Here is a 15162-nt window from a genome sequence, read left to right as displayed (position 1 = left end):
ACAGTTTAACAGAGTCATCCACACTTTATTGTGATGCTCGTATGATTAAGATGAATTACGTGATTTCCTGCGAGGGTTTCTCACCTCTGCATCTTGTTACTCAATTCAGTGATATACATTGCAATGCACAAGGATTCCATAATAACATCTAAGAGCTAGCCCTTTCTGCTCTACTCTTTGATCTTCTTTACCTGCAGAAAAGAACTAAGATTAAAAATAGAGACGGATTAAACGGAGCACTTTTGCAAAGATGGAAGGGCCATAAGCTAATATGACTTACTGACCTCGTAACTAACTAATAGTCTAATACTAATTATAGTGTATAGTGAAGAAGATTGCTGATGGCCATGCTCATTTGGTTCCTGCATCTGGCCAAATTTCCAACTTCTGGCAATAAAAAAATTCACGTAGGGGTGCTTGCTAGTCATTTTTCAAGGAGTGAGTTATGTTTTGGCTTGATAATTGTCTTGCTAGTAATCAAGAGAAAAGTAATTACCTAATTGATTGCAATATCAAGAAACAAAAGCTAGTTAAACAAAAAAACCTATTGTTCACATGGTATAAGAGGGCTGCTTGGAGGCCACTGCTTGGTGCAGGTGTGGCGCTCATGACTTCATGAGCCCTGGCTTTCTGTATCGAATGTGCGTAAGGAATAAAGGTCCCTAGAACAACATTGCAGAGGAAATATGCTTACCTAGATTAGATGTTGTATGTATATACAACATCAGATATTGGTAAACCAAACAAGGTACCCTAAGTTACTGATAAAGGAAATAACCAGGATATATCAGCAATAAAGTACCAAATTTAAAACCAAATTAAACATGACATGATAACCGATAATTAAATAAAAATTAATTGCTTACCATTTCATGGATGAGACGTTGGTGAAGTTGGTTTGAACCCTCTTTATGGAGTTTTGGTGGTAGAACTTGGTTCACAATGAGTCACCTTACAGACACTTTCCTACGAAGAATGTAGTCTTGATGACTCACTGATTGCCAACACCTGAAAAATGCCAACCCAAAAAGGTAAGAAAAAAGTATTACTTTCAAGGGAGTACATAACTGCATATGTTTGGGGCCTAGGGAGCTAATCACACAATGAAAAAGGTTCCACGCAATGACCATCCCTCTCTCTGGGTTGCGCCAATTTGTTAGCCTTTAGAAGGAAGAATATGAGTTAAAGGTTTGATACACCTAGTGAAAACAAATATATTGTATTCCATAGGGGCAGATCATCTGATGCATCCTATTGTTCAATCTCTTATCCAAATATTAATTTAATAGCTGATACAGCAGTAGAATTTTTTTTCATTAGTAGCGAAAAGAAGGCAACAAACCTCAACCTCATACAAACCAAGTTGTCATAATATAAAAATAGTCAGCTGATGAAATATTTTTGACCAAAAATAGATGAAATATTATATCTTGGTCATGATATCTGAAAAATTGCATCATATCATATTCCAATTAAATTGTAGTAGTAGCAGATAGAGTGAACAAATAAATTTGCATTCTCTGTGGCACAGGGCAGCAATCCAGAAATATAGCATATTATATGATTGTACATGGAAGCAAGAGATTATTAAAATTAGGCAACATAATAGAGGTACTTAAAACATCAAAGATTCCCTGAGCAGGGAAGTTTTTAACATGCAAAGGAACTTGCCCTCAATAAGATTTGCAAGTTTAGAAGTGGAGCAACACAATAAGGTTTGCAAGTTTAGAACACAAATGGTGGAACACGTTCATTCCTTTTCTGTTCGAACAGAAAGTTTACTTTTGGTTTCATAAGACATTGTTTTTTACCAAAGAGGTAAAAATGAAGTCTAAAATTACAGGTGAACAGCAATACTCCAGGTGCATTACCTGCAGAGCTCTAGTCCATAAGGAAGCTAAATGAGTAAGAAATTGCAAAGGAACCCAACCAACTAAAGGATCTCACAAAACATTGTACGTAACAGCCTTTATTTATCTGTATACACCAGCTCAGCTTTGTAGCGTTTATACGATGAGGAGAACCCGTCTTCCACTCCTATCCTTGAGTTTGGCCCCAAACAATGTAATTGGAATATGAAATGTATATTGGGCTGGGCATATGCAATTCCAGTAACAATAGTTATTAGGAGAATCAAACATAAAAATCAAAACTGAGAAGGTGTATATGTGAAGGGCTAACTCTGAATCTTGGAGCACACAGCGTGTAAATCAAAGCAAAATAAATTGATATTTGCATACCTAGATATAGCAACACAGAGAGGAACCTCCTGCGTTCTCATCAAGTGGAGGCACTCAATTTGCATACCTAGATATAGCAATACAGAGAGGCAGCTCCTATATTGTCATGGGGTGGGCGCACTGAGGGGACATGGGCATCCCAGGTCCAGGCACTGCGTTCACCATCTCTCTCCATGCATGGACAAGGAAGGTACAACAGAATACAAATAATTTAATAAAACTAATTAAATTAAAGGTAGTCGATGTATTGAGTTCGATCAGAGCTTAGATTTGAGCCAGATCGATCACTTTTCAGAAAGGGAACTATGGACTTCTATTTTGCAATAAAAGAACCAAACTTGCGATGAACTTGCACATCCCTACATTGATATGACTCCGCAAACTTTCAGTGAACTAACCAAACAGCTGCTTCTTCTTCTTCGGATCTGTATCAACTGCAATGAATCATGAATGCGGACGACGCATGGACAAAGAAATAGGGCTGATGTGAGACAAGGCGCCACGTACCTGGAGGACGAGAACGCCATTAGCCATCACTGTCCACCGGCTCAGCGAGGCCGACGTGCGCTCTCGTTCACGGGCTGAGCCAGATTGGCCCTCGCCCTGTCCCTTAGGTCGAGGTGAGCCACCGCGAGCGCCGGGAGAGGGGAATCCGGTAGGCAGGAGTTGACCTTTGAGGTGTGGTACTTCGCGACGGTGCGGGAGATGAAGGAGGCGATCCAGGCGTGGGAGGGCATCCTCGTGGCGTCATCGCAGCGGCTCTTCCTCGCCAGGCAGGAGGAGGACGACCAGAAGCTCGACGACGCACGCGACACTGTGCACTACGGCATCCTCCAGGGCTCCCGTGTCCTCCTCGTCCTCCCTGACGACGCGCCGCCCTCGCCCTCCCACGCCCCCACCCCCACCGCGACACGAAGAGAGAGAGGAGTTTTTCTTCCGGAAGGTGACATGTCTCCCTACGGTTCCTTCCCAAGTCGACCGGCGGCAGCGATGTTCTTCGGCGGAGGTTGTGGCAGAACCGCCCAAAATAACATACTTACGGAGGCGCTCGTCCTCCACCAGACACTAAGCGTCCTGAAAGCAAGCTACAGCAGGCAGTATCCGTCGGGCGCACCCTAAGGGAGAACCCGAAAGATCTACATTTTTCCAAGGATCCAATAATGAGAACGAGTTACAATACTTAATCCATTTCATACATCCAGAATTCTTAGAAATTCATTATTACATTGCCAAATGTCAGAGTGCGGAATATTAAACAGCGGAAATCGAGAATAAACATCTAGCGATAAAGAACAAAGATTCGTCTGTGCCCACCAGATGAATCCTCCACACAAAGGTACTCCTCATGCATTACCTGCAATATGGGTAAGTAAACCCAGAGTACACAATATACTCGCAAGACTTATTCGACTAGTGGAGATAATTTCTCGACTCCAAGGATTATGATGAGCTTTATGGTTTGCTGGTTTTCTTTTTGCAGAAAGCAATACTATAGTGAGTCCTTATTTATGCTATTAATAATAGCCATATTAAGTTATTATCTAGCCATTCTATGTAAGCACTTGTTCTACTTTAAGCAGGAGTTGAGCAATCAGTTCCATTTCATCACATTCCATCTTCCAGTTCTTACTACGGTGCTCGACCAAAAACAAGCCATACCGGATTGCCCGACGATTCACGAATCAATGTCCCCAGCTGGGTACCCCAAAAACACACGCCCCGCTTGTACCCCAGGCACAAGCAGGACTAACTCATCACCCTCCTGTCCTGGGTGTCCAGGTCCCCATCCAAACTTGGACTCCAAGCCCCCACTCCTGAGTCCTAGACTCAGTGCGGTGCAAGGACCTCCACCATTTCCGCCTCCAATTAGTTGGTCCGGAAAGAGCCAGATTCCATGACAAGAGAGCAATGAGTCTTCCCTGCGCCTATACCCAAGTATGTGCTCGGAATAATAAATCTGTGACTTGCCTCGAGACTTATGCAACGACCGGTCCTTAACCGACACAGATAGGGAAAATGTGTAGCCAAGCTATGCCCTATTGGCCGCAGGACACAACATCTTACACCCACCAGTATCCAAACCACATCCCTACCCGGTCACCATTTTCCTTTCCACCATTTTATCACGAGTAATCATAATTATCACATATTGTGAGTAGCGGCAGGTTACTCATGCTACCGATACCCTTAGCATAGCAGCTACTCGACCTGTACTATTAAGAATCATAGGTAGATATATTTATGCATGTAGTTTCCATAAAATTCCTATAACGTAAATGACATCATATATATATATATATATATATATATATATATATATATATATATATATATATATATATATATTCATTGATCATAAAATATGGGTTATGCACCGGGGCTTGCCTTGGACAGGCGGTGGGTCAGCAAAGTTAGCACCAAAAGGCTCCGTGGCTCCCTCCTGTATGAGGATCTCCTCCTCGTACTCCTCAATGACCTCTTCGTAATCCTATTCATCCACGGGCACGAACTCTACCAACTCGTGATCTACATGCATGAAATGATGATGCAACACTTAGTAATGCGACAACAGCAGTTCTTAAAATAAAATACACCTATCAAGCTAATAAATGAGTTCTACCGACTAAGGTGCTAAGCTACCTATTGTTGCCACTAACAAGTATGAAGCATGCTATATATTATCTTAGCAACTAAAGGTATTCTTACTCCTAATATCGATTTATTTTATATATGATAAAACGAGTGGTACTAGCTACTCTATTTATCAACCTACTCTAGGGCTACCAAAATTACAGTGAGTACATAATAATCTAATGGTCTTACTGTAAAAATTTTATGGCTAAATCTATCATCAGTTTGACACAAAAATTCTTACAAATATTAAATTACGTAATACTAAGCTCTCTAATTTGAATTTATGAATCTATCATTCTCATAGCTAACTGTAAACTAACTACACTAACAGTTAGATGGCATTTTTATGAACCTAACAATTTTTGTTTCACTATTTTTGGATACCCACAACATTTACTATTATTTTCTAAAGTTCAGCTCGAAACTATATTGAATTACTCTTTAGTAATTCGATGAAAAATGAAAACTGACTTCCTCCTCGCGTGGCCCGCTTCCGAACGGCGCGGCCCACATCCGCACACGCTCAGCACTCCGCGCGCGGCCCACGCGCGCGGCCCACCCGTGTGATCGAGGCCCAACGCGGGGAGACCCACGCGCGCGCTGGCTCTTTTGCAAAAGAGCCCCCGTTCTCTATCCTATTCGTGAAACTCACTCAAGCACTATTTCACCGAGTCACGGCATTTGCATCTACCACCCTTCCCTTATTCCAATTTCTATTTCCCAAGGTCCCTGGCCAGAGCTAACAGAGGCTACGGCCTGCCCAGCCAAACGCCGCGAGCACGGACCTCCCTGGGCCCAACCAGCACCACCATGATACTCTACGTGCAACGCGCAACTGATCGAGGTAACAAACACCACGACTGGTGTCGCACAGAGACGTGGTCGTGCACCATGGCAGGGTTTAGCCACGGTGACGCCGACGCTGGCGAAATGTCAAGCCCAACGCTACAATTACTACCGAGCCTCCATTACTAGAGTACTGATATCACCCTAGAGGTTCTAGATACACCCGTTCTACTCCTAAACAAATCGGCCATGGACACAGCGGCAACACTGCGTCCATCGGTGATGGCCACGCACTCCGGCGAACCTCGGCCCCAACCAACTCAACCAGCTACCCTAGGAGCAAGAAGGCCTCACCAGCGATGTGTAGGACGACTTGGATGAAGTCACGAGGCATGACAAGACTACTGGCCATGTACATGGGGTTGCTCTGGTTCACGGCAAGCACGGTGATGACGTCCCCAGCGACCTATGCTCCACTGGCGAAATTGCTACACGAGCGAGGCAACCATGTCAATCACGACGCAAGGCACCGCTCAATTGAAACAATGGAGCATGGTGCGGCGTCTTGGACGAGCACCCACCTCAACGGCCATGGCGGACTGCCGTGGGGAAAACACCCTGCATTACCTCACTGGTGGACGAAAGCTCATCAGGTGGACTCCGATCGCAAGCTAACTACCCGAGCTAGTTGTGTGCCTGGTTAATTGGAAGGAGGTGGACTATGCAAGGCTAATTGCTTGGACGACGCCATTTGGACTTATGGCGATCGGCGATGGGCGAAAACTTAAATTGGGGATGGACGTCGTATGGCAGCAGCGGTGGCAAGTCTGGCACGACTGCTGAACTCCAAACCAACCTCTAGACATGCACAATTACCATCTGGGGCTAGCTCTGCGGTTAGGCCTTGGCGCGGCTCGATCGGCCGACGACATGACGGAAACATGGTGTGGCGTAGTCAGGGAAAGCAACAGCGTGGTGTCGCATCACGCGCAGACATGAAGGCGAAGGTAGGTGGGGCAAGCCCACGCGCGTGCAGCCGAAGGTCAATGGGAGCAGTAGTCGTGCGGCAGCGATGGGCGGTGCGACCGGGGTGCAGTTCAACACGATGGCGAGCCGCGGGGCTCAGGCGGACGTGACGGAGGAGGCAGAGCAGCCAGGCTTGCCGGGCCCAGCGTGCGCGTGTTTGAGCGAGTAGCGTGCCAAGCGCGGCAAAGGCGGTGCGGCCTGCGCGGTGGTGCGCGCTTGAGCGAGCGACGACACCGGCCGAGACGCGGTGACTGTGCCCAGACACCGAAGCCGACCGGGAACGTGCCTTGCACACACTTTAAAGCTGCTCAAAAAGCCAACTCGATGATCCAGTAGCTACACCACCTATTTTACGCTCTAGCTGGTATATCAGGCTACTAAAAGAAACCATAAAACCATGCCACTACTTAACCTGATCCTTCTATAAAAATTGTTGAACTTGGCTTCGTCGACCCATTTTTCGACTTACGAAAATTGACTAAGTTTCAAACGGTTTCGCGTTGAATTCCATTTCCAAGCTATTAAGTAAGCTATCTAGCGAATCCCGTTCTCGACCACACGTATTTCATCGTCACCTACGAAGTTCATGCTACAAACTTTTCTAAAGTTTCGCATATGCATTCTGTAGCATTTCCGTTCAATAAAATTTCATTTAGAACCCTAAGTAATACAACACGACATGTAATGTAACATGCGTTTCGTGTTTCAAGTTCCGTATATTGCTTTATACTCTATATTACACATATTTACACACAAGTATGATGCTCATGCAGTGTTTTAGCAAAAAACTATACAGTGTAACACCGAGGGTGTTACAGAGGTGCTGCTCCACGACGAGGGTGAGGGGAAGCACAGCCGCGGGGTCAGCAGCTGTCAGCATGGCGGCCGACAGGTCGGAGATCTACGGGGTTCCCCTTCCCTTTCCATCCCTCCACCGAGGCAATGGACGGCCGCTCCCGCGATTGCCAAGGCCTGACCCAGATCCAGCCATCGCCGACGAGCCAGAGGTGGTTGTCGGAGCTGGGGAGGTCGCCAAGGCATGTGGCGGCGGCGGAAGATGAGAGGGCACGACTTCTGTCGCTCGAGCGGAGAGGAGGAGGACGTTTTAGTTTTTTCGGAAAAAAGGACGTCTCCAGGAGGGGTCGGACCGGGGAGGGAGGCTGTGGGCGTGCGGGGCTAGCGCCGGGGGGGATGGAGTGGAGCGCGTGATGCAGTATCACAAGGGAGGGAAGGGCGGCCCCAAAAAAATATCGCACCAAAAAATTATCTTACTTTTATTCTTTTTAGTTGTAGAAGAAAACTATCATATAGGGGTAGCGAAGTCACGGGCAATGCAAATTTGACCGTATGATTTGGCTCAATCTAAATATCCTGTACTTGACAAAAATTTAACCATGGTCTGATCCTAGACAAATTTTGGCTTTGGTACAATTGGACACGAACCAGATGTACCCGTGACTAGGGAGAAATGGAAGGGAAATCTGCAGTCCGCCGTCCCACGCGTCTGTTCGACGGTGCCAGGGCTGGTTTACGTTATATACAGCCCACGAAAAACCCATGGTGCGAATGTCCCGCCGCTCAAAGCTGTAGCAAATGAACGAACGAGCTAGCCAACAGCCCGTCCATTTCCAAGCCGAGATATATCTAATCTAATAATACTATATGTTGCTAAAAAAATCTAATAATACAATAAATAAAAAAACCGTGTGGCTAGAGTCTGGACGTCCAGACGCTAAGGCCATGTTTAGGTTACAAAAAATTGCAATCTGATAAATAGTAGCGCTTTCGTCTTATTTGGTAAATATTATCCAATCGTGGACCAATTAAGCTCAAAAGATTCATCTCGTGATTTCCAACTAAACTATGCAATTAGTTATTTTTTTACCTACATTTAATGCTCCATGCAAACGGCTAAAATTGATGTGATGGAGAGAGAGTGAAAAAACTTAAAATTTAGAGCTGATCTAAACAAGGCCTAACACCCACCCTGCCTGCAGCTACGCATGCCAGCCTGTCACTGCTTCGCATGCTGCTCACGTGCTGCTGCTCGCATCCTGCTACGGTGCGTGTGCCTGCGCCTGCTGCTTGCGCATGCTAGTCGCATCCTGCTGCGCGCCCTGCTACGCATGCACGTGGGGACTGCTACGCATGCATGTTAATGAAAACACTTACAACACTTTTTTTATGTTCTCACAATAGCTTTTTTTTTACCTTTTTTTATCGAGGTGCCAGAGCTAGAAAACATGATTTTTTGCGTCTTTTCCTCACAAACTTGACATAAATTAATATGAAACTGACATTGGAGTCGTTTTTTCGAAATATGTTTCAAGACGGTTTGAGCTCCAGCACAGAAGCTGTTCTACGAGAAGAGCGGGAGCCAAGCTAAACTGACCTTAAACTATATATAAACTGTTGCGTGCTCGTTCGTTGCTATGGGATAGTTAATATTTTGTACTAAAAACACACGGATCGCACGATAAGATAACAATACTATAAAAATTAAATACCAACGTTAAAGTGATATTTAATCAAAAAAACAAAGTTTATGAATTTAACACAGTCACGGAGAGAGCGACGTCGCAGACTCACATGCTCTACTGTATAGATCTTTTCGTGATGCGGCTAAGATAATGTTTTATATCGAGAGGAAGAAATCTCCGATATTCATTTCTTTCATGCGCCAATAAATCCACGAATAAGTTCCGCCGCATCTCCATACCATCATGTACATAGGTTCGAGTATATATGTAAATATAGGTAAATGCTCGTGCATTGCAACGGAAAAACAATGTTACGATAACATATGTATGAACATGTGTTGTACTATTACCAATAAGTATGATGTACGGAACACCAATATTACATATGTCTTCATGTTGTATGGACCATTATAAAGTTCAAGAAATCATTAGTATTTTACCTTCTAACTTGACTATAAACCATCAGTTTAAGGGCCCTAGCATGCATGAAAAAAAGACAAAGGTAATATCTTTCAGAACAAGATAATTAGATTTGGACAGGTAACTATAAACGTATCAGACAACCATCTGGACCAATTCCCAACCTACAAAAGTATATATCATGTGTTAACAATCAATAGTGCAAGAGAGGTGTCATGCATAGTCCCTATTCTAGGTTGTTTGTTTGTTCATCATGCAATTGCAACCATTTCATAATTTAAGCACATACAGAGTTCTTAAGTTGTGTGCCAGATCCAAAGCTTAAGTCGTCAGCTAGAATCGGTAGAACTCTTGAGTCCACAATTGGGTCAGATATAGTATTCATGGGTATCTCATTCTCTGATTCACGAAGGATGGCATTAAACATAGCAATATCTAAATGAGCTACGCAATGCTCCATCATCTGATAGAAACATAAAAAATTTCATGACTTCACATAAAAGATACCATTACCCAAGAAACAAAAATCAGCATCTGAAAGCATATCAATTTTGCCAACACTGGTAAACATCCACACTCATGTCCACCAGCACGAAGAGGACAACTTCTGCTGAATGCATCATCAAATGCAGTTTTCCAGAGATCAATAGAAAAACTCATATGTTGCTGATCACCCAGAAAGCCCTAACAACCTCCCAATCTTTGGAGTTGACAAATCTTCTACAGGGGTTTGCATGTGGGGTGTCATTGCATGTGAAATGTAAATCCTTCAGAAAACTAATAAATGAATTAGTTTGCAGTAGGTTTTACTCATCACTGTTTTACAGGAGCTATACTCAGCTTTTTGGAAAGTGCCAAGACAGTAATAGGGTTAACCTTTATATGCCACCACATTTTCTTCAATGCATCTATAATGTGCTAGTTTCACGCCAATCATCTAGCAGCTTCATGATATTGGGTATACTTGCCATTGTAGTTACTTTTCCATCGTGTTGTAGCAAAACTCCTCTCAGGCTTCTTTGCACCATTTGTGCTGAAAACCTTAAATGGACTTGAGTGTCGTGAAGTACCAAATGTTTGTGCAACGATCTCTCAGGACAAATGTGTTCGATAGCCAAAATGTCAGCCTACATCAAAATTAGGTTCTTACTTCTTAAATTTTGATATGAAAGAATTGATCCTAACAACAATAAGGGAAACAAGCGATAGAGCGTAGTCATAATTTACCTTGAAACATCATTGCCACGAGATTTTGAAACAAGCAGAAGCCCAAAAACTGATTTTTTTTTTCAACTGAAGCTTTCCTATCTGAGGACCAAAATTTTGATGCATGAATGTAAATCCTAGATAAATGGGGAGCTAGCGTATGAAACTTATGTGATGAACAACCATGCTCTAGCACCACAGAGTAGAGAGAAACCTCAAGAGCAACCTCATTATTTTCATACAAAACTTAGTTGCCATTATCAGCTAGGTTTTCTCTAGTATTAGCAATTCCATAGTCAGTGCCCCAAATCTGATCACATTTCGGAGTTTCATCCAAATATCGATCTCCTTTGCCTCTTCAGTGGCTTTACCTTCAATCTCTCTGTCCTCAATGACATTACCATTAGTTACTTTGCTCTTCAGTGGCCATGGGGCTTAAATAGAAGCCCCCATGAGAAAGTATATGCTAATGGGAGTAGTCAACTGGAAGTGGTGATGAACACAACAATACTTTCATATTATATGCTAATGGGAGCACGAAGAAACGCAGGGAAATAGACTTATATACTAATGGTGGGAATATTCATTTAGGAAATTGCAGAAGGTTTACCAGTCTAACCATGTATAACCTGCACATCTTTTATTTGGCACCACTGATGTTTCCTTCCATACATGATTATTGTTTCCTTCCATGCATGATTATTGTTTCCTTCCATGCATGTGGCCTCAGGTGATCGATTTGTTTCCTTCAAAGTAGGTAGGGATCACAGGGATGATGGTTTCTTTTTCTATCGCGCCTTTCCTTTTCTCAGATCGATCGCATGGGGTGGCAGACGGATGAACCAAGATAATTATCACACCAAAACGGTGTCCACGCTTTGTTCTTTTTAGTTGTAGGAGAAGGAGATTCAACCCACCTAGATGGTCTTTGAAGCAAGCATGTCTCCAAAGTCCATGCTGTGCCAAAGTCTTGCTTATGTTATTCTATATATACAGCCCACGGAAGCCCACTATGCGAATTCTAGTCGCTGAGCGTGGGCCAAAAAGGTGTATCTACTGAGTACAAGCTGGCCGACGGCCCACCCATTTCTAGGCCTCTTCTAATAACAACAACAAAAAAAGGAAACACACTTACAGACACTGTCGGCCTCACTTGGCTGCTTTGGTATGCGCCGAGGCGATTGACATCCCTTGGATTTCTACCAAGCATGGGCCTCCATGTCCAAGGGTACAGATGGGATATGGACGGTTACCACTAATATTATATTTGTTTTTATTTTTTTATTCGAATTCGAATACGGATAGTTTTAGCTATGATGGATAGAATACTTTTAGATATTGACATCATAAATATGCGATTTGAATATTCGGATATAGATACGGTATCGGATCTTGAATATTCGGACTCAGATACGGACAGATTTAAACCCCTTTAAACAGATTCGGTCTCGAATACGGACCAAAAATATCAATACCATTTTCATCCCTATTCATGCACGCAGCAGCGCTGTCTCCCTATCGGGCACCAGGTCATCATAGCCGATTTAGCTGGATTAGCTGCGTGATAAACGTGATCTCCCCATGCATGTTAGGCCATACGAGCTATTCTCCGTGGAAGCAATACGCAGCTCACTGCTACAGTTTTTTTTTTTTTTTTTTTTTTTTACCGAGCCACGCAAAAACGATTAATCGAGATGGTTTTTGCAACCACCTCGGCGGAAAAGGTCATGGTAAATGTGACATTTTCCGAGGCGGTTTCATGCCCGCCATGGTAAATCAGATAAAAAACAAGAAAAACGAAAAAGCCTAGATCCTGCCCTAACCGGGCCTGGATCTAGGCCTGGCTCTACAGCCCCTGTGCGCCACCGCCGTCGGGGGAGCCGTGACCGCCGCACTCCACGTCCGTGGGGAGGACAAGGAGCGCTGCCATGGGGAGGCCGGATCCGGCCTCCATGCCACCGCCGGAGTTGAAGGGGGAGGAGCGCCGCCGTGGGAGAGGGCCGCGGCGTTGCCGCCGCTCGCCTGCGCCGCCCGCGTCCGGATTCGACGGTGAGGGCGAGGAGGAGCCCGGATCCGGCCTCTCTGCCACCGTATTTGGCCTCCCCGCCCGCGTCGCCTGAGGGAGAGGGGGAGGGAAGAGGGCCACCGCGCTGGAGTGGAGGAGGGCCATTGCCCGAGGGGAAGAGGGCCACCGCCGCCAGAGGAGAAGGCGGCTTCGTGTGCCCCATCGGAGAGAGCAAGAGGCGCCGCCATCGACAGGGAAAGGGAGAGGCGCCGGGCTTGGGGAGTGAGGTAGAGGTGCCGGGCTTGGGAGAAGGGAGGCAGCGACGTCGGGTGATGGGGAGGGAGGCAGCGGCGTTTGGTGTTGGGAGTGAGAGAGAGAGAGTAGGGAATGAGGAGACTAGGGTTTCCGCATTTATATACAATCACCTGTATCTGGGCCGAGATGGGCTTTTGTTGGGATGCCTGCCTCGGTTAATGATTTATTGAGATGGTTATTTTACAATGCCCATCTCAGTTAATACTTATTAACCGAGACGGTTGTTTTACATGCCCACCTCGGTTAATTGCTGCCCGCCTGCCCTGCCTCGAATAATCAAGGCGGGCAACCGGGCCACCCGCCTTGGAGCCCCTAACTAAAACATTGCGGAAAAGATTTTATGTAGCGGTGGCTCACGGTTGCATAAAAAACGCAGCTCATGGGCTGCATGTTGTAATGTCTCCTCTCTCCTATAGGAAAGAAGATGACCTGTCACTGTGTAGTGGTGGCCCTGGCCCTTCGAGTGCCAAGTGGTGTCGTGGTCAGGTGGCCAGCTACCCATAGGTACCGTTAGAGCAAGTATAACAAGGCTTACTCAGCCAGCTAGAGTCCACATCAGAAAAGTAGCGTGATTTGGGAGGGAGAGAAAAGGAGAGACAAGAGCCAGTGCTTAACTCTTAGCCTAGCTGACAGCCTTTTCGGCAAGGCTGAATTGGCTGGCTGGTGCTGGGGCGAGACCAGCCAGCCAATTCTAGCCTCCAGCCTCTAGCCAGCAGCCTCCAGCCTCCAGCCAGCAGCTGGTTTGCAGAAGTTCAAAAATTGACGCCAACCAATTGTAGCTCATGCTAATTTCAAACTTTCAAATTCAAACTACCATGCATTTCTAGATCATGCTGATTTATAGTTTGAACCAAGAATTTCAACCAATAATTTACAGTTTGCAACTCAAGCGCTGGAACAGTTAGTCATGTAATGAGGCTACATGTCCGTCAGGTCTAATGTTCAGCATCATCTGGATGGCTTCTTCTGCCTCAGTGTATAGTTTAGCCTCCGTGTATGCTCTGATCAGCGCAAGATAGGAGAATGAGTCAGCAGCGTGACCACAGTCCTGCATCTCCTGGAATATGCTTTTCGCCTCGCTATACAGTCCTGAAGTGGCACATGCATTGATCATGGAATTGAAGCTGATATGCACATTGCAAGTTTGGTCCAGATTAGCCATGTTTGCTTTAGATGATCAAGGGGGAACTACAACGGTCCTTGTTTTCTGAAAGCAATTTCAAAAGTAACATTGAATGAAAGCGAACCTTTCCTGGCCTGATCCCATCTTCCTTCTTTCTTTCGAATATTAAAGACGCCCCCTGATGCCTACCTAAAAATATGAAAAATCCATAGTCTTAGAACTGGACAGAAGGAAAACTAAAGCAGTGGCCAAAAATAATGAATCAGAAGATCTTTACTTGCTTTGTTTCCAGGGCACAAGAACCTGACCGACTATTCCATATAAGCTAAGCATGTTTGTGTACATCTTTTCATCAATCGGCAAGCCTAGCTTCTGTGCAGCAGCAAACATTTCAACAGCCTTGTCTAGCTTTCCTCCTTTGCCGTAAACACTGATTTGAAGATTGAAGCTGATGAGTGATGACGTGGTGGTACAAACAACATATTCAAGAAAAAGAATGCAATTCCAAATTAGGGGTCCCATTTTTCAGGGGTTTCTATAAACTTATCTACCTTATCATTAAATTAAATGTCTGTATAGACTGAGAAATGCCAGAGCAAATATGATGAAATCATACCTGTGAGGAACAGAATCCTTGAAGAAAGCCTAAGATCATAACGCCGACATGACTATAGAACTGGACCAATCAGGAAAAACAACCGGTGTTGCAGCACTTGAGGTAGCAGGTGTCTGCTGCTCCTATTATAGGGAAGGACAAATTTTTAGCAAGTCATCTTTTTTTGCTTAAATTATAATGCCACAGGCCCAGCATGAAGAACCTAAGGGACAGATGCCTACCTTGTCTTAGACGGATTATCTGCTCCACTGCTTCCCATGGTGAATCATAGAAATAGTGTAGCAACTAGTCCATTGTCCGTAAACAAATGA

General features: G+C 44.7%; 1 pseudogene; it reads right to left on the bottom strand.

Moving 5' to 3' along the window:
- Positions 1–9678: 9678 nt before the first annotated feature.
- Positions 9679–12962, bottom strand: LOC136500102 (uncharacterized; annotated as a pseudogene).
- Between the last annotated feature and the right edge of the window lie 2200 nt (positions 12963–15162).

Source organism: Miscanthus floridulus, chromosome 13 (genome assembly GCF_019320115.1).
Source record: "Miscanthus floridulus cultivar M001 chromosome 13, ASM1932011v1, whole genome shotgun sequence".
NCBI classification, from domain to species: Eukaryota; Viridiplantae; Streptophyta; class Magnoliopsida; order Poales; family Poaceae; genus Miscanthus; species Miscanthus floridulus.
The sequence above is the reverse complement of the archived record's forward strand: the minus strand, read 5'-3'. Positions and strand labels throughout refer to the sequence as shown.